The 20,343-nt window shown below is 46.4% G+C and overlaps 1 long non-coding RNA gene across 1 annotated transcript; it reads left to right on the top strand.

Moving 5' to 3' along the window:
- The first annotated feature begins 3,273 nt into the window (after positions 1–3,273).
- On the top strand, positions 3,274–20,322 carry LOC131499452 (uncharacterized). The gene is made up of 2 exons (XR_009255885.1): positions 3,274–5,244; positions 12,120–20,322. It is a non-coding gene; the product is annotated as an uncharacterized LOC131499452 (long non-coding RNA).
- Positions 20,323–20,343: the final 21 nt, after the last annotated feature.

Below are 20,343 nucleotides of genomic sequence, written 5' to 3'. Positions count from 1 at the left end.
AGGGAGACACAGAATCGGAAACAGGCTCCAGGCTCCGAGCCATCAGCCCAGAGCCTGACGCGGGGCTCGAACTCACGGACCGCGAGATCGTGACCTGGCTGAAGTCGGACGCTTAACCGACTGCGCCACCCAGGCGCCCCTAAAGTTAATTTTTCCACGCAACTTAAATCACCTTACTCCTTTAGAAAGGAGTTCTTACGTAGAAAGAACTTAGACTTTCCTGGGAACCAGATCCAAAGACTTACAGGTTCTAATACGAAACAGTATTATTGTCACCACAGTATTAAAAATAAGAATGCTAATGCAGGTCACAGCCATTGCTTACGCTCACTCAATGACCTCTGCACAACAGCCTACTTCAGAATCTAGAAATGTTTGGGGCATCACTGAGGGGCGCTGAAAGGGAACTAGGGACAGACTGGTAAAAGGAGAAAGGAACAGAAGAGAAAGAATGGAGAGAAACAGCCAGGAAGGAGGAAGATACTAATAAAAAGAGAAATACAGAGGAGGTGGGGCTACAGAATGAAATAGAAAGAGAGCGTGTGCATCAGAGTGACAGGACCCATCGAACGATAGGACCAGGTTGAGGACACAGAGACACCAAATTTAAAAAGGTGCTCATTCTCAAAGTCATGCACGTGCCTAAATATCTTGGTTTCCCTTCCTAATCCCCGCCTTGGCACCCAGGACCCCTTAGTAACCACATCAGTGTCACTGGTACTCAACGCTGGGCTGTGATAAGTGCAGTCGCATCTCACTTTCTCCCGGTTGGACATAGATGCACAAGAATTTTGAGACTCAGGTTCTTTCTACCTCTCATGCCATCTCCTTCCTGAAGAAGCTCTCTCATTCCCCTGAGCTCTCCCTCTTTTCTCTTCAGGGCTGTTGTGCTGTCGAGCTCTTAGGGGATTGCTAGCTGTTTCACAGGGGTAACTTTTGTGTCTCCAACTGATGTTTGAGCAACTGGAGGACAGACGCCATGTCTGTCCACAAGGCCAAGGAGAGTGATGGGCACACAGTAAGTTCTAATTAAATGATTAAATGAACGATTGGTTGGTCGGTTAGTGGTGATGCTGCTGCTCAGCTGTAGAGCTAGAAATGGAGATAATAACCTTTAGCTCATTTTTTGCAGGCCACCCAAGTCACATTTCCCCTGAGCAGCTATAGGTCACACACAACAGGTGTGCGAAGATCTAAGGGTGACACTGAGGAGGTATCAGAAGCCCCCCCTGGATGACAGTGGAAAAAGAAAGCAAAATACAAAACAAGTGTCTGTGTGAAAAGGAGGATGAGACTTGAGTCCACTAAGAAGTGATTATCTTTTGCTTCAACAACAGAATGCCCAGACTGTCATCTCTCCCACTTACGAGGGTGGGGGGGCTACTGTGTATGCAGCTGAAATGCAGAAGAACCTAATCTGCAGAGAAAATCCCCAATTTCCATTCCGGGTAGAATATTGTTAGTTGCTATGTTAAGCCCAACACTACAAAGGAACTAAAGTCTTTGGTTCTCTTTGTGCTTATGAACAGCCCCCTAAGCATAAGGGGGGAGTTTAGCCACTGGGTAACACCTGTCTGGGGTGTGTTGGTCCTCTACATCAGCCTGGCCCATCGCCAGAGCAAGCGTGATCTGGCCTGTGCAGGTAAGTAGTAGACAATTGTCGATGTTTAGGAAAATCACCACCAAACACCATTTGCTTGATCTCAGCACCACTTCTGGATCCCTGGATCTGCAACCCTTTTTAGGCCAACCTGGTTTGAACAAGATCTCACCAGCGCTTGAGCCTCAGCTGCCCTTGCTCTGGCTTTCCAAACCCTGCATCGCATCTCACGGGCAACACAGCTCTTGCCCCCTGGGACATGCCGTGCGGCTGGTATCCTGACTGAGCCAACCCTGGTGGCCCTGTGAGTGCAGTGACTCAGACACCAGGAAACCACTGACAAAGCAGCAAATAGGAATGGCAGCAATTACAAAATTCTCCACCGCACTGGAATCAGGTCTGCATGTGGCTGGCAGATGAGGCCAGGAGACACCCCCATCCCTGCTGGTATTTATGCCAACTGATTTACCTGGGGCCTGAGGGGACCTCAAGGGAGCATGTGATTTCTGTGTACAATCGGGATCCAAACATATGGGCATAGCAGGTGGAATGGGAGGAAGTGGGGAAGGGAAGGCACCCTGAGTCAGTTTGCATGGAGGGAAAGCAGGGCACCCGAGAAAGGCCACACGGTGACGGGAAGAGCCTGGAGTGTAAACCAGATTCAGCAACACGTGCTAAAAATCTGGGAGAAGTCATGCTTCTGACTCAAACTGGTTGCAGGTAGTTGGATGACCCCATCCCAGCTGCTCCACATGCACGTGCCAGGGAGAGAAAGAATTCAGTGTATGAAATAAACCCTTATTAAATCCTATCATAACCGGGGGCGTATGCAACCCTGCTGTAGGATCTTCTGTAGCTGATCATCACATGGAAGGAGAAGGGTTCTCCTCTTTTTTACCAAAGCCTACCAAGTTGTCAAGGCCTGTGTAGCTGGGGACTAGTGGATGCCAGGACAGAGGCCAACCAGGTCATTAAGGTCAGAGGCTGGGGCTGATGTGTGGGCCCTGTAAGATACCCCTTAGGCACTCTCAGGACTACACTTTGGTGAAAGGGTGCTGAGGATGGAGAAGAGCTTTGCAAACTTTCATGGAGTTGGTGGAGATGTGAGTACCAAACATAATGGTACCTAATTCTGCTCACTGGCTGGTAAAGCTTGGGGATCTATTCGTTATGCCCATGTACCAAATATCCTAGTCCCTTTTTAAGGGTGTCAGGAGATATCTGATCTACAAGAACCAGCCATGCTGGTTCTGTCCTAGTGATAAGAGGTCAGTAACTAGGGCACCATCAAGGACCTTAGCTTCCATTGGTCCAGAGAAGTGGGCTCTCTCCACGTAGAGAAATAGGAAGCCCTTCCTAATCACTATGCCCCCACTGGCCCTTTTGTCCCATCATGAAACCACCTGTGCTATCCAGAGCCTTCCTTTGCTCCAGCAAAGATGACAGAAAGCCTTCACTGTACACAGACATCCAATGTCAGCCCCGTCATGTGCCACATTCCAGTATTATCTATTGTATTCTGTGCACCTCCAGCCAGAGAGGAGGACGAGCAAAGCTTTCCACAGTGTTTTTTCATGTGCCTAATCATCCCAGGCATGCCTCTGGTTTCCTCCCTGGCCCTCCAAGCTCATAGTTTGTTTCCTTCTGTGGTGAATGTGGGCACGTCTCGCAGCTCAGGGTGGAGAGCCATGAATCATGAGCAAGAGGCGCTAAGAACACTGCGTTTCTGCTGCTTCCCCCACAAGTCCCAGACAGCCTCGTGGGATCCAACTCTGACCCCAGTGGAGTTCTTCATCCATGACTGGTGCCTTCAGGAATGTGTCTGTGGGCAGCAAGAAGAGTTTCAAATGCAGTAGAATGGGGCCACTGACTTTTTTCCTTTCTTTCCAGGCTGGATGGCAAGAGGGCCCTGAAGGTTGGTGAACTGCACGAGTAGGTAGACACAGAGGCCCGAGGCCTGCTGCTGAGTCATTTCAATCTGTTTCAGATTCGATTTGCTCAGTGCATGGAGAAGAACAAGGCTCCCAGTGGAGATATCATGTAGCTAGAGCCTAGAAGTATTTTCTTAATAGATGAAATTTAGAAAGAATTTGAATCTTCTGTGCTGGGGAGGTAGGTCGCCGAGTGAAATGGTTGGGAAAAGGAAACATTTGGCTCCAGTGATTCCAAAGGACATTTCACTGATCTAAATATTTGTCCAGCTGAATTGCTATGTCCACTGTCACCTGCCTGGAATCAATATGTTCAAATCAAACACAGTCATCGGCATCTGAGCATGGAGAAAGAACTTCTTAAACCTGAGCTGGCAACTGGGAGGGCGAGAGAAGAACCAGACAAGGAGCTAGGACAGGGGAGCTCTTTGCCACCAAGTGAGGGACCTGCAACAATGGTCAATCCCCTAGAGTTCGCATCTGGATCCCGTGATTCAATGACAAGCTTCAGATCGTTGAGGTGTGGTGAATAACTTTGATAGGACAGCGTATGCATTTTTTGAGAAAGACTTTATCTGTTGGAACAAACACTTGCTCTTTTTGCTTTAGCCTTGAACCTCTCAGGATGCAGACAGACCACTGTGCTCGGAAGGCACAGACAAAGCTGAGCATACCGTTCTCCTCACTTTTTAAGGAGTTTTCTTAAAATGCCTGTGTCAAGGCCTTTTGATTCTGAGTCATGTGAGTGTTCTCCAAGAAAAAAAAAAGAGAAGCACTTTTCGATTTAACACTGTTTCTCACCAAATGCATGCAAGTTGGCACAACAGGTAGCCCAGATGTTTACAGCCCCTGCGGTGGGTTCACAGAGGCACTAGCACCTTCCTAGGCCCTGCCTTACATGCGGTGTGGAATTAGGTGGTGAACCCATGACAGTGCGGGAGAATCAGGAAGGACCAGCGTCCCGCGGCTCCCATCGGCGACAGAGGAGTCTGCACATTTGTGTGGACAGCAGTGTGCCCAGGGGCCGGTTCCTGCCACTCCTGTCACCACAGCTATGCAGCCAAGGACACGTTGGATCTTGCGACCCACCCTCTGTGGACTGAAGGAAAAGCGCTTCTGGGCCCTATACATGCTCTTTATGTGCTTGTCCGGAAAGGAGAAGGTAGCAAGACGCAGTGACCATTTTTGTCATCGTTCGTAATGTGGTAGAGTGATTGCAAAAATGTCCCCAACTCTTCACCCTTCCACGAAGCCATACCTCTGCGGCGTGACGTTGCATTTCCTCCCACCAGTAAGTGTCTCCCTGCGCTTGTAAATCTGGACTGGTCTTGTGACTCACTTTGACCAACAGAATATAGGGTCAGTGATGGTGTGCCAGTTCTAAGCCTCAGCCTCAAGAGGCATTGAGCACTTGTGCCCTTTCTCTTGGGCCCATGATTGACCTATGATTGTGCTCTTTCTCCTGGACCACGGGAGCAAGCTGCGCTGCTGGATGAAAGAGACACTGCCCCGGTCCCCCTGTCACTCTCGCTGACAGCCAAACAACTGCCAGACTTCTGAGTGAGGCCTTCCTAGACCAAGCAGCCCTTGGCCCATCTGCCAGCTGACCACAGATCCGAGGAAGCCAAATCAGGATCAACCAAACCTGGCCCAAGTTAGCAGCACTGCCCGGCTGAGCCATAGACCTGTGAGCAAAAGCAAATGCCTGTCGTGGTAAGTCATTAACTTCGGGTGACTTGTAACTTGTAACACAGCAAGAGCCAAGTGTTACACTTACTCAATTCAGTGAGAGGGCACAGCACACAGGATGGTGTAATACCACCCTTCGGGCGTCCACGTACTCATTTATTCCACAGATCGTGGTTGAACTTCTGCTCTATAACAGGTACTGCTCCAAATTCTGAGGATGCAAGGTCCCTGCTTTCTTAGAGTTTGCATCCCAGTCTGGGAACACAAACCACAAATAAATAAATGAGTCAATAAAATAATAAAAATATCAGCTAGCAGTAATGCACAGAGCCGCCGAAAGGGCATATGATAAAGAGTAACGGTGTGGTTACTTTGGCTTTATGGCCAGGGAAGCCTTCCTTCTTGAAGAAAGATTTAACTTAGGCAAGAGGAGGTACAGAGCACAGAGGGCTTTTAAGCCAGGAAAAGAATTAAGATTTTCATGTCAAATGCACTAAGTGAGCTATTATCACTTTTTAATTTAATTTAATTTAATTTAATTTAATTTTACTTTATTTTATTTTATTTTATTTTATTTTATTATTTATTTATTTAATTTTTGAGAGAGAGAGAGAGAGAGAGAGAGAATGCATGAGAGGAGGAGAGGAGCAAAGTTAGAAGGAGAGAGAGAGAGAATCTTAAGCAGGCTCCATGCTCAGCACAGAGCCCGACACGGGGCTTGATCCCACAACCATGAGATCATGACCTGAGCTGAAATCAAGAGTCAGACACTTAACCGACTGAGCCACCCAGGAACCCCTAGTTATCACTTTTTTGAAACAAGAGTATAGCATAATGTGATTAATGTTTAAATGAATCCCGCTGGTGGCAGACATAGTTTTGTTGTTGTTTTTTAATGTTTATTGTGGGGGAAGAGAGAGACAGAGACAGAGTATGAGCAGGGGAGGGGCAGAGAGAGAGGGAGACACAGAATCCAAAGTAGGCTCCAGGCTCTGAGCTGTCAGCACAGAGCCCGACGCAGGGCTTGAATTCAGGAACCGTGAGATCATGACCTGAGCGGAAGTCAGACATGTAACCGACTGAGCCACCCTGGCTCTCCCAGACATAGAGCAGTTTTCAAGGGTCAAAAGTGGAAGAAGAAAATCAGTTAAGAAGCTCCTGCAATAACTTAGCTTGGGCCATGGTTATAGTAATTAAGATTAAGGGAAATATGGTTTAGGGGAAGAAATAATCGGTCTTGGGATGAGTTACGTGTGGAGTCAAAGGAGAGACTGGAATCCAGGGTAATGTCTAGATCTTTGTTCAGTCACTGGATGAACCAAGGTGGAAGACATCAGGGGAAGGGCAGGCCTGAGGGCCTGGCTGCTTGAGTCTGGGACGTCCATCCATTAGGACAGGGAGAGGCCAAGTGTGTGGGAGGCCACATGGGCCTGAAGTCCTAGGGAGGCGTCAGCACTGCAGAATAGGTTGGGGGTCACTGGCATGCACATGCCACAAGCGTTGGACTAGATGAGGTCACTGAGGACAGTAATTAGAGAAGAAGCACACACAAGGATAAGCCTTGGGACACACCCCCACCGACGGGCCGAGCAGCTGAGAAGGCTCCCGCAAAACAGACTGAGAAGGAACAGAGAGTAAAGGAAGGGGCAAATGACGAGGGACACATGGTGTCACCAAAATCAAGAGGGCAAAATAGAGAGAAAGGAGGTTCTACTCTATGGTGTTGAATACTCCTGACTGATACAGAAGGCAGGAACCTTCCTGAAACCATTGAATTTGGCAAACGTTCAAATATCTTGTGTCCTCTCCAGGACAATGATACACCCCAAACATAAAATGGATTGTAAAATTATTCTCTAGTCTCTCTGTCAAAGCAGCCTTCTGTCACTGGATAGCTGAATTACTTAATACCAGCTGTCCCCGCTCCTCTTAATCTCTGTTCTCATAGGTTCAGTTATTCCTCAAATTTCATGATTTTCCAAAGGCCCAGAAATATGAAGACCCCTCAGGCGAATCCCTATAGGCTCTCTGGAATCTGTAAGTTTCATGAAAACAAAGATGGCCTCCATCCTGTTTACACGGTATCCCAGCAGCCACTGCAGTACCCACCCACAAATAAATTCTTAACAAAAGTTGAGTCCATGAATAAACATTAAATCCCATTTGACCTCCTATCATCCATACTGTACATGGCTTCTTCTGGTAACCAAGCTGCCACCACCTTATCCCCCTGTGGATAGATGTGAGGCATTTTTTCAATATTCTCCAAACTGAGGCTTCTCAGGGTTAGGATCCTGTCTCGCTCTTCAATCTGTGTAGCATAAAGTGCTGCTCTAAGGCCAGTTTCCTGGTATTGCTAGTGACTTCTCTGATGTGGACTTCTCATTGGCTGACGAGACTTTCCTGGTGACCTGCCCATCCCCACAGTTGGGACAAATCGTACCCCTAAATTATGTCTGAGGGTCCCATCTCCCAGGACTTTACATTTAAGATTTCATAAGTGTTTCTTGCGGAATTTTTCAGCTGCTTTGTATTCAATTCACACATATGCATGGTCTGTGTGGCTGGGTGCTGGGATGAGTCTGTGTCAGCTCGGGCCAAAATGTTGTCTGTGTCTGAAAGTCAAGGTTACAATGCCTAGCACCGATATCTGGGAGCATCCATGTGGCTTTTGGATCCCTGCAAGGGTATTACTTTTATCCTACAATTCTGACCTTGATGCTTGTGTGTGAATCAGTATCAGAGTTTGTGCTTCCAATAGTTCATTTGGACCCTCTCTCAGAGAGGGGCATTCAGTAACCATTCCAAATGCACCTAGAATAAATCAGCTGCTAATCTGAGGGCAACTCTGTTTCCCAGGACAAGCAGGTGTTAGGAGGCAAAGCACTGAAAAGTCAGCCTCAGTTGATCTGAACAAAAGGCCACCCTTTTTCACCTTTAAACTGATTTCACCTAGAATCATTAGGGTTTTGGCAACTTTTAAAGGCCTTGGTAATTATTCTGGGCTTACCCCTGTAACTTTCTGCTACCATTTTCTACCGTAAATAACTCATATTTGCTTGGCCTGTGATAGGAAATTATCGCAGAAACAAAATCAGATTTTAGCTGAAGTCAAGACACATATTAAATCTGATGCTTCACAGATGAATACAAGCCCCTCCACCTCTGACAGGCTTCTCCTGGCTGTGTGCAGACACTTAATAAATGCTTTTGATGAAGGTCCCTCTGTCTTAAAAGGAAATTAGATTGTTCTGACAATATCTCTTCATCGCTAAACTGCTGGTTATTATCCAGCAGCTTGTGATCCTCTAGGTGTTTGCAAATTGATTGTTTAATGTTTTGCATTCTTCTATGTCCACATTTCCAGGGTCAGCAGGCACATCTACAATTCCCAGTGTAGGTGATGTGTTTGTCCTTTGCTGGTCTTTGGGTGTTTCATTGAAAACACACACACACACACACACACACACACACACACTGTTTTGTTTCAAAACAATTTCCCAAGCTCTTCCTTCATTCACTTCTTTGTATTTACTGACTACCAAACATGTATGAACTAGCACTGGGCTAATCACTGGGGATACATTGGTATGCAAGACAGCATAAAATCTAGTGACTGCAATTTCAGATTATAGTTAGGACCGTGGCTAAAATAAACAGGTGCTATGATGGAAAATAAATGTGACAGCCTTTCTGAATAGGAGCATTTTAAGCTGAGCTCTGGAGAGTGCAAGAGGGAGGGACAGCCTTAAAAAGTGAGTAGAAGGAAGTGATGAATGCAAGGGCCCTGGGGTCCTCTTCTGGTCTAGCACCTAATGGAAGGCAAATGGGAGTGGACTTTGGAAAGAGGGTGAAATGAAGGTAAGGGGTGGTCATTATCAGGAAGCTTACAGGTTGGGTGAACATCCATCCCAGTTTGCTAAGAACAGTCCTCGTTTAGACCGTTGTCCCTGAGTAATTACTGATAAGGCTCTTTATTCTCAAAAGTGTCCTGGTTTGCATAATAAATTATATGGCCATCCTATTTTTAAAGGGCAGGCCAAAGAGTTGGGATTTTATAATACGAAAGATAGAAAATCAGGAAGGATATTAAGCAGAGATATGAGAGAATTTGATTTGTGTTTCCAGACTGTTCCACCTGTAGTCTAAAGGGGGCCAAGCATGCAAGTGAGAGAGAGCTGTAGTAAGGCTACTGTAGTGACCCCGGGAAAAGTGGATGGTCAACAGAGAATCACATTTAGAAAATATCTTATGCAGGGATGCCTAGCTGGCTCAGTTGGTGGAGCGTGTGACCCTTGATCTCAGGAGTGTGGGTTTGAGCCCGCCCCATGTTGGGTGTAGAGATTATTCAAAAATAAAATCTTTAGAAAATGTATGTATCTTGGGGCGCCTAGGTGGCTCAGTCGGTTAAGCGGCCGACTTCGGCTCAGGTCACGATCTCACAGTCCGTGATTTCGAGCCCCGCGTCGGGCTCTGTGCTGACAGCTCAGAGCCTGGAGCCTGTTTCAGATTCTGTGTCTCCATCTCTCTCTGACCCTCGCCCGTTCATGCTCTGTCTCTCTCTGTCTCAAAAATAAATAAACGTTAAAAAAAAAATTAAAAAAAAAAAAAGAAAATGTATGTATCTTATGTTAAGCAATAGTCTATCATCTTTTTTCTTTTCAAGCCCTCAGTGCTGGTTCCAGTAGACTAGACACTATGGTGCTCTGTGGAGGCCCCACCCCTTCGAGACTGAGCCCTCTCTTCCTCCAGCTGCCAAAAGTGTCAGCTCTTGACGGCTCACAGCTAAGTTCCTCCCCAGGAATTACAGAAGGGAGCTGCCTTACTCTAGGTTATGCCCCCTCCTGGGAACAGTGCACGTCTAATTAACTGGTTGGTATAGGGGTACAAAGGCCCCATCCCCTTGTCTCAACGTGGGACATCTCTGAAGGGCCATCCCAGCTCCAGAGCTCCAGGTAAAACCCACTGAGGCCTCTGTTGCGGGTGCATCCCTGTTCAATCCCCTCACCCTCCAAACAGGGGCTGTTCCCAGCGCACTGCCCCCAAAACACTTGCATGCAAATATCCACTGCAGAGTCTACTGCCTGGGGAACCTGGCCTACAATCCCAGTGTTAGCACAACTTTCCATTAAAATACGTCTTTGGTGTTACCTACCCTGACATCTCCACATCTAATCAGGAGGTAAAGCTTCCCTGGTGCTTTCTGCTGGGTATATAAAGAATCTTTTCCTATTGTCTTTTATGTCCTTTGTAAATTGAATCACCTACTTTGTTTTGACCTGGATAATTTTCTCTGCAAACAGTTGTACTGGTTCATGCTACTGGCTTCCTGTAAACTGGCACCCTTCCCACTTTTTGCTGCATTCCATATGCTTATTTCAGATCTTGCAAAACAACAGCTCTTCTTTAAACACCTTGATTTTTGATTACCTAAATTTAGTTTCTTCTTTTTGTACTTGAATTATTTCCTTAGGGAATGTAAAGATCGCATAAATTCCCCCTTTATTTCTTTTATTCATGAGATTATTCCTGGTATTTCTATACAGTAATTTGAAATCTATTGAATACTGAAATAAATTACAGTAGGACCCCATTCTTCATAGCTCATTATCACCAAGAATGCACTGCATCATGGATTAAATCATGCTCTCCCAAAACATAACCACAACCAACAAAAGATGGATGCTGGGTCATTAGAGGATAATAAGAGAGAGTCGGTAATCTTTACAAAGTAACACATCACATCTTCACTCCCTCACAGGCATAAGAGGGATAAACAAGCATGCAGGTGGGGGGGGGGATGCACCCTAGGAACGGGGAGGGGGACGTCCACACACTTTGAGCACAGGGGCTTGCTGATGCAACCTGGTGAGGTCTCTTAACTTGTTTCCAGTCACCCAGCCAGTTGAAGTTTCCCCATCCCTACCTTTGCTCATTGTGAAGAGCACACGGGAGGAGGCAAAGACTTGCATATCTTATTTCTCCCCATTCATTCACTCAACAAATATTCTTGAGCATGTGCCATGGTGCTACGCCCAGGTAGCACTGTACTAGGCGTAGAGCATGTTGGAAAACCATTCACGCTCCCTCCACCCCACCCCTACCACCGCCACCAATCATGACATACAATGTGTCTCTTGGTCCTGAATCCCAAAACAGTATAATAATAAAAATATTCCACTTTTTTGTTTTGCTTTTAACAAGTTTCCTTTCATTAAAAGTCAAAACTTCCAGGGGCGCCTGGGTGGCGCAGTCGGTTAAGCGTCCAACTTCAGCCAGGTCACGATCTCCCGGTCTGTGAGTTCGAGCCCCGCGTCAGGCTCTAGGCTGATGGCTCGGAGCCTGGAGCCTGTTTCCGATTCTGTGTCTCCCTCTCTCTCTGCCCCTCCCCCGTTCATGCTTTGTCTCTCTCTGTCCCAAAAATAAAAAAATTAAAAAATTTAAAAAAACGTTGAAAAAAAAAAGTCAAAACTTCCATTTCAGGTTATCTGTCCTTAGCACAACTTCTACTGTGGAAATCTTTAATCCTCCAATTAAACTTTCCAGTTTTAGAAAGATTAGGTAAAAAAAAGTAGCTTCTTTAGTTGACCCAGAAGCAACCATTGTACCTAATACTTTTCAATCACTTGCTTTCACTTTTATTTCTGAAACATCGGTTATATGATGCACTTCTCACTTCCAGCTTATGTCATAGTAGAAAACATGTGGAAACCAGTTAGAACTTCAGCTCTGTAATTTATGAGTTGTTGAATCAGTCTCCTTAGTCTCTCAAAGCCTCAGTTTCCTCATCTGTCAAAGGGAAAGAACACATAATTTAAAGGATTTTATGAAGGTCAAAATGAATCCTGGCAGTAAAGGCTTGAACCATGCCTGACACGTGGTACATATTCTAACCATAGGTTCCCTTCATCTTTCCTGCCCAGAATGTCCATTCATTCATTCGACAAATTCATGTTGACGCTTAAATTGTGCAAGGCACTGCTTCAGGCCCTAAGGATATAAAATGGGAAAGTAGGACAATGTACCTACTGTTATGCAGCTTCTATTCTAGTGGGAGGAGACAGACAGTAAATAAATAAAAACATAGCAGGCAGCGATAAGTGCTAGGATTAAAATTAATCAGGAAATACATGGGGTGTGGTTGTGCTTTATGTTGCGTGGTCAGGGAGGGCCTCTCTGGGGAAGTGAAGTTTAAGCTGCGACATAAACGACAAGAAGAAGTAAAGTCAACTGAACGTGTGAAAGAGGAGCTCTCTAGAAAGAGGATGTAGCTAGTGGGAGCCCTCAAGAAGGAACGGACTTGGATGACTTTCTACAAGGAGTGGGAGAGTGGTGGGCAGAGGCCTGACCATTGTGGGCTACTTGGTCAGAGGAAAGAGCTTGTATTTTCTTCTCAGTGCAATGAGGAGCCTGTGGAGAATTTAAAGCAAAGGAGGAACAGGATCTGACCTACATGAGTCTGAACCATCAGGAAGGATGGGCCAACAAGAGTAGAAGGAGGGAGATCATTTAGGAGGCTCTTACGGTCACACAGGTAAGAGATGTTGGAGGCCTGGAGCACCATGGGGGCCACAGGGATGGTGAGAGGTACACAGGCTCTGGGGAGGTCTCAAAGCAACCGTCATCTACAGGTCTGCAGTTGGGCTGAATGGAGGAGAAAAGCAAGGGGCCAAGGAGGATTCCTAGGACTAGACTAGCCACAGAGGTGCCATTTACTGAGACAGAGGACACAGGGGCAGGAGCATATTTATGGGAGAAAATCAAGATTTCAGTGCTGGACATTAAAAGTTTGAGATGCTTCTTCAACATCTAAGGGAATGTGACTACAAAGCAATACATAACAGAGTATATGAGTGTGGGTTTCCAAAATGGACCAGGGCTTAAGAATAGGGGTATACATTTGAGAGACATGACTCTAACGATGGTATTTAAGGCCACAGAACTGGATGAGATTCCCCAAAGTAAGGATGTGGATGGAGAAGAAGAGGAGTCAAGGTGCAGATCCCGAGGCAAAGCAACACTTAGGGGTCCAGCCAAGGATTCTAAGGAAGAAAAGCCAGTAGAGAAAAACCAAGAGGGTATGAAATTACAAAAGCCAAGAGAGTGTTAAGCAATGAGGGTATGACTTACAACTGCTACAGTCACTGGGCTTACTTCACAAGTACACCATTATCAGGAAACCAGCATTATACCCAGTCACCCACCTGTCAACCCCAGGAGCCATTTCAGCATTCACTCCTCAGATATATCAGTGTTATGGGTCGCACTGTGTCAATAAAGTAAGTTATGTTGGAGTCCTCACCCCGGTACCTTAGAATGAGACCTAATTTAGAGATGGGGTCTTTACAGAGGTAATCGAGTTACAATGCGGCCATCAAGGTGGGTCCTAATTCAATATGGACGGCGTCTTATAAAAAGAGGACAACAGAGATACACCCAACGCCCAGGGAGACCGCCAACGTGAAAACGAAGGCCGAGATCAGGTTGATGGAGCAGAAGACAAGGAACACCAAAGATGGTCAGCCAACCACCAGAAGCCGGGAGACAGGCAAACACCGACTTTTGCTCGCGGCCTCATGGCCTTCGGAAGGGCGCGATGTCTCAATTTTAGACCTCTCGTCAGAATTCTGAGAAAATAAATTTCTGTTAAGCCACCCAGTTTGCGACACTTTGGCTAGGCAGCTTCAGCAAACTAATACAGGCCTTCAGCACGCTGTCACAGCAGGGGTCTCCTCTCCAGGTGGGCAAAACACAAGCTAGGTTTCTGGGACAGTGTTAGCCACTGTGGGATCCCTCCGTGGGCTTTGTGCTCAGGGTTTGGAAGTGGAACTGTGTCGCCAGCCCTTGTAAGAACACCTGAAACACAGTCACACGAGGTGAGTAGTGTGAAGGCTACAAGCTTTAGGGTAAAAATGAAGCAATATGCTGGAGGGAAGCAAATCGGAGGGAGCATGTCTATTCAATACGGAAGAAGCGAGGAAACCTGCCATCAAAGAAAGCATCATTGTTCATGTGGCGTTTGGCCCCCAGAAGTAACCCCAGATGGGGGGGAAGGTCCCCCCCTCCACTCTGCCTGCCCAAATGAGAGATGGCTTGTTTGGACAATGTACACACTTCGAAAGCCTCCTCTTTCACTCTGCCTATTTCTGTTCCCACAAGGCCCACAGTTTCTCTTTTTATCCTAAATTTATAAAATGCCAAAGAAAATATGACTTTTTAGAAGATTCAAAATCTGGAAAGTACCCTTAAGGTATTGCAGTTAAGCTGTTTTTGATGATAAGGAGCAGATACCCACAAATGCGTTCAACTCGGATTGGGGGCCAGGGGACTGAAGTCAGGAAGCCCCATGAGGTAGTAAGAGAGACATTCTGTTGAAACCAAGATCTTCTGTAATAAAAATAGATCACACTTACACAGCATGCCAGGCACCCTGATAAATGCTTTACGTGTGTTAGCTGATTTCTTCCTCACAATAGCCCTTTGAGGGAGATACTGTACTTCTCCCCACTATACAGATGAGGAAGCCAAGGTAAAAACAAAACAAAACAAAACAAAGAGTAAGTGCCAAGGTTAAAAGCTAGCAAGCAAGGAGCCAGGATTTGAACCAAAATGGGCAGGCTTCAAGGAATGTTCCTTTAAGTACTGGTTTATGCTACTCCATGGGAATCCAAATGGAATGGAAGCACATTAAGGATTTTCCCTTTCTCCCTCCTTCCGTCTAACTTTCTCCCCACTTCCTTCTCTCTCTCCTTCTCTCCCTCCACCCTCCTCTTCCAGTCTTCTCTTTACACCTCCCTCTGACTCTCTTAGTATTTCTCTTCCCCCTCTTTTGTGTGTATACTCTGTTCTCCTTTGCCTACTAACTAGTTTATTCTTTCTGTATGCTCTGTGTTGCCTTTTTGTACCCAACAGCTTCTACTTAATCCTCATTCCTACTCCCTTGTACCTACAGCCTGGACATGGCCCACTTTGGCTACTCCAAACTCACATTGGTCACTACCTCACTGGGATTTCTTAAGAATCCCAGCGCACAAAGTCCAATTGGATCTGTCCATGAGCTGCCCCCCAATCCAAATGGCTATGGCTACCTACTGAGTCATAGGGAACGAAATATGGCAGCCCACTCAGGGCAGCCACCAAGAATGATGCCTAGTAAGCAAAGTATCACCTTCATTTTTGACAGAAAAACTGTCTACTGATCACGTCTGTCACAGATAAGCCTGCCAGCCAAGTCCCCACTGCTCCCTGGCCCATGCCCGAGCATACGATGCCCCTGGTATAATAATGCTCATGCATGCTGTGCGTCTCTGTGCGATGTGGGTAGCTGATTGCAAGTGAATAAATGAGAATCTTGTCTGGCTCCTTCGAGAGAAGACAAATGGGCTGGAGTTGTGAGGCATATCGGAGAGAAGGGGAACCCAGGCATCAGGAGGAGGCAAAAGACAGAGAACCGCATCGTTCCGTGAAACTCATCAGAGACCTGCCCCTTCGACAAAGCAAGGTCTCCATCTGTCTTGGGAGTAAAAGCTGGACACCGGAAAAGAGAAGCTGCCTTGGTAAAAAGTCAAAGGGAACTCAGCCTAGGCCAGGGGTAAGCTCGTATTTGAACTAGAAAGAGAAATTCGATTCTTCTGGGAGAAAAGGAAAAGATGCTGAGCTACAAGGAGGCTGGGCTCACACAGCCAGATTAAGACATCTTGCCTAGAGCACATGGCGTCTCTGTATCAGACTTCTGTAGTCCCCAAACAGTGAATCACTCTGTAAGAGACACCTGCACTCGCAGGCCTGGATACAGAAAGGTATGTAGAAAGCAAGTCTGCTAGCAATTTCTTTTTTTTAAAGGTGACTCTATTCCAAATAAAGTATTCAAATGATACATTATTATGTTTCCACATAATCTCTTAACAGATTTGAACAGCCTTATTATAGAGTTGGACAGGTGTTAGTATCTTGCTTTATCCCAGCCTTCCACACCTTGCAAGATCATTCAGCCTTCCTCCTAGAAATTTTGCTCTCGTCTTTAATACACTGAATTACTGAAAATAGGTTTTCCATATACTTGGAGAGCAAAAATATTTTTCTCATTAAAAATAGAATCACAACAGGCACATAGATATCTAAACAAAGGGTACCCCAAATCTCATATCCGGACAGCGATTCTAGTTTTCAGGACTGCCACAAACATCTAAAAAACTCCCCTACCGCTAAAGCAGAATTTATGGAACTAGTATAATGTGTTGATGATTAACCTTGTCAACTTACTTCTCTAATAACCCCTCCTCGTTTATGCCCTGGTAGTAAAAGATTCCCTTCTCCTATGCAGGAAGTCCAGAATGAAAAGTGGGTTGTTGCCATGGCAACAGAACACAAGGCAGAGAACTCCAGAGAAGGGGGAGGTCTCTATACCCAAGGCCACAGCCACAAGAAAGCCCCAGGCCCAGAGTGGTGGCAGCAAAGCGAAGCAACCTGCTATGACTTCACACTGCCAGATGGCCCGCTGTTGACACAGGGTTCCCCCCAACTGCTAATTATTTGCATAACTCTGGATCATTCATTCAAAGGAAAATAAGGAATTCACTTAAATATGCATTGATATACTTACCAGTTTTTCTCTTTGAACGGCGTAGCATTGGAAACTTTCTCCACAAACATTTAACACAGTGCCTTACACATAGAAGCTACTTAAGAGGGGTGTATGTAACGATTTACTGGGTCCCTTCTTGAGCCAGGTACTACTCAAGATACAGAAATGGAAAAGACAAGTTCCCTCTCCTCAGAGAGGGTAGACATGCGCATATAATCAAGATCCATATAACCTTACATGCCACCTTGTTGCTACAGCCTTGCCCAAGGTGGGGGGAGGGGTGGGGGGGGTTTCAGAAGACAGCCCTACCCTGGAGGAGAACACAAGAAAGGGGAGTGAGGCACAGAGGGTACGTGCCCCATACCGCATGATCTGAGTCCTGAGGATGATTGAAGAGCTAAGGGTGCTCGTTGATTGTTTGCTGTTTGTTTTTGTCTGCTCGCTCTGAGATACCCATGACAGACAGGATGGCAAGAGCGAAGGCCCAAAGGTAAACAGTAGCACGGTCCATGTCAAGAAAGCATAGTCAGTTTGCCGTCCGTGAACAGGAATGTGCAGGGCAGGGAATGGCAGGAAGTGAAGCTGGACACACAGGTCACCAAGGCGTTGACGGAGCGTGGAAGTCCCTCCCCTGGGAGAGCCTGGACTGTGGTTTCTGGACAATGGAGGCACCGACTTGGCGAAGCCTGCTTTCTGGAAGGACTCTTTCGCAGCAGTATGGGGAACTGCTTAGCAGGTAACACCGTACTCAAGAGGGCCAGCTCCAACGGGGCTTCAGACATCCAGGCAAGAGACCATAAAAGCCTGAGTCAGAGTAGGGTATTAGGGATGGAAAGGGTGAGGATAGATTCTAGAAACATTGAGTAAGTAAAATCACATAGCTCCTCAGCATGACTCACCTCCCCAAATCCCTAAGACCCAAATCTCCATCCTCCTCTCCATACCAATTCGAACACTAAGAAAAACCTGGGCAAAGAAGGATAAGATCGGCAGTGACTGGTGCTCCTTCCATAGTACATGGCTTATACATTCATTGAACCACTTAAAATGATCACAGTCACTTTCAACCCTATTGGCTGAGTTGATGGACAGGCAAAAACATTTCTTTCGTGGATTTATTCCAGTACACTGTTTCCAATCATTATGGGTCATGGGGGTCAGAAACAGAAAGGAGATTTTTTAGAAAGATTCTGAACAATGTATCAGTGCCAACTCAGAGCGACAGACGAAACAAAACAGATAATGTTTTGCGCTGAGATAGGATCATTCCTTTGAGGTTCTCCTGGGTTCACAGTGAATATTAATTTTTAGAGCATTCCTATAAAGTAGACAAGTGGCAAAGGGGTTTGGCTCCATTTCAGTGGGGGAAAAAGGAAAAGATGCTAGTGCCTGGAGACATGAACTGATTTATCAGAGGCGAGGCAGGCTGGAGGCAAGCCTAAGGACAGGGTTTGGGCTTCTCGGTTTCCTCTCCTGGTTTTATCATTTCAACCTGTCCTAATGAGGTTATTGTACTTAACATAGCCTGTCCAGATCTCATCTGAAAAGAGGAAGCAAAGACCTGGGTAATTTTCCAGATAATTTCTTTAAGAGGAAAAAAAGCAACCTCTCTTCCCTCCAAATTGTTTATAATTGATGCAATACAGGAAGTCTCACTGCTTTTTAATGAGTTCCCAAACTCAAATTGCGCCATTTAATTTTTTTTTTTTTTTGGAAATCTACATTTGCCTGAAATATCTCAGTAATTCGAGTAGAAAGGGAGGTTTTGCCTTAATTATGAAAATGACCTCAACTTGCTTCTTGGTGCAGCAATGGAACGAGAGGGCAGTGCACAGTATCCTGGCTGTAGGAAGCAAGCCCTTCCCCTGTGGCCTAGGATGGACCCCTTTTGGTGCTGAAATGGGGGCACAGGGAAACCCCGCGCTGGGGCTCGACACTGTGATCCTTTCCATTCTCCACTATAAATTCGTAGGTCATTTTGCATGTGCCAGGACTCCAGTGGACACTGCCTGCTTTGCTGAGCTTATACACAGCTGAAAATGTAAGACTTAGGTTAGCGACTGGAAAAAAAATGACTCAGTTCTTACTAAAAGGTCAGCCTTGGATTCAGGTTTTATATACATATTGCATTGACGGGTAAACCGAGCTAGCAGTGATGAGGCGAGGAAAGGATTGCATTCCTTTTTTTTTTTTTTTTTTTAACCAAAGCACCCATCCCCACTCTTTGTCTCCAGTCCCGTTATCTGTCATGCTGCTTCTGTCCCGCCTCATTCAGCCACTCTCCCCTGGCTCTTTTTTTCTTGCATCTCTCGAGATAGAGTCACCTGCTTCTGGGCAAAAAGCCTGCCTTCCAGTGTGGTCCACGGGCAGCATTTGAGGTAAGGAGAAGGAGCCCTATCCTGAAGTAGCAGCTTTGGAGGTATACTGTGAGTCTATAGGAGGACCCCAAGAGTTTGCCTTTTCACCGGACAAAAGCTTCAGATCTTGACTATGAACAGAGGCAGCTCCTCTGGGCTGGTGTGCCGGCTGCCCTGCTGCTTCCAGCAGTCAGAAGAGCCACGGACCAAAGACGCTCGCCAGGCCACCCTGATGCCCAGCTGGAGTGCGTCCAGGTGTTCTCCACACGCTGCTCCCCTCCACCCTGCCAGGCTCCCTGCGCACACACCCTGCATGGAATTCGTGCTCTTCTGCAGGCACCCACCTCCCAAAAGGGGAGCCCCTTTCTGAGATTGAATCGCTTCATTTTTACATCCTAAACAATTACACATGATTTCCCAAAACGTGAGAGGAGTCAGCAGACTCTCTCCAAATACTGGGCTGCAAGGCGGTAAAGGCAGGGGAAGGGGGGGTGGTGTGTAGAGGAGGGAGGAGGGAGACGCATGGGGGAAGGAAGGCAGAGGCTCTGGAGTCTTTGTTTCTTTCCCATCTGGCTGGGCGCCAGGGGCGGAATCCAAGAGACCTATCCTTTGTCCACTGATCTGACGGCCGTCCCACGTTCCCACTCGGCAGAATCCAAGCGGAATGCATTCACACATTCACATCCATTGCTCAAAAGCTTACTGAGAAATCTAAGTCTTCCTGTGCCTAGTGGAAGCAAGATTTCTGTGCAGCGTATCTATTTTCAAGGTCACAGTAAAATGGAGAGTTCCACTCGCTCCGGTAGAGTCTGTCATTGTTAGCACTCTCCTAGTCCTCCAAGGAGACCAAAAGCATGTGCTCTGTGGCTTTAAGGGAAGAGAGAATCCTTCCCAGGCTCCCTCTATCAAGTCTGGTTAGGTTTTAGCATGTAAAGTTCCAGGCCATAAATAATTCAAAAGGCATGAAGAAGATTTTCTTCATTCTCCATCTATCCCTGCACACAACACCCCCCTCCCCTTTCTGGCTTATAACAAATGCTAATTTAATCAACTGGCAGTAAATTGCACTGGTTGCTGACTCATGCCAGACACAGCCCCTGTGGACTTGACAGAGCTCTGTCATCCCATTTGGAAATGAACAGTAAAGAAGTGCGGTCCTGAGCTGTCCACCTTTCTCCTTTT

This window comes from Neofelis nebulosa, chromosome 2, assembly GCF_028018385.1.
Source record: "Neofelis nebulosa isolate mNeoNeb1 chromosome 2, mNeoNeb1.pri, whole genome shotgun sequence".
NCBI lineage: Eukaryota > Metazoa > Chordata > Mammalia > Carnivora > Felidae > Neofelis > Neofelis nebulosa.
The sequence above is the reverse complement of the archived record's forward strand: the minus strand, read 5'-3'. Positions and strand labels throughout refer to the sequence as shown.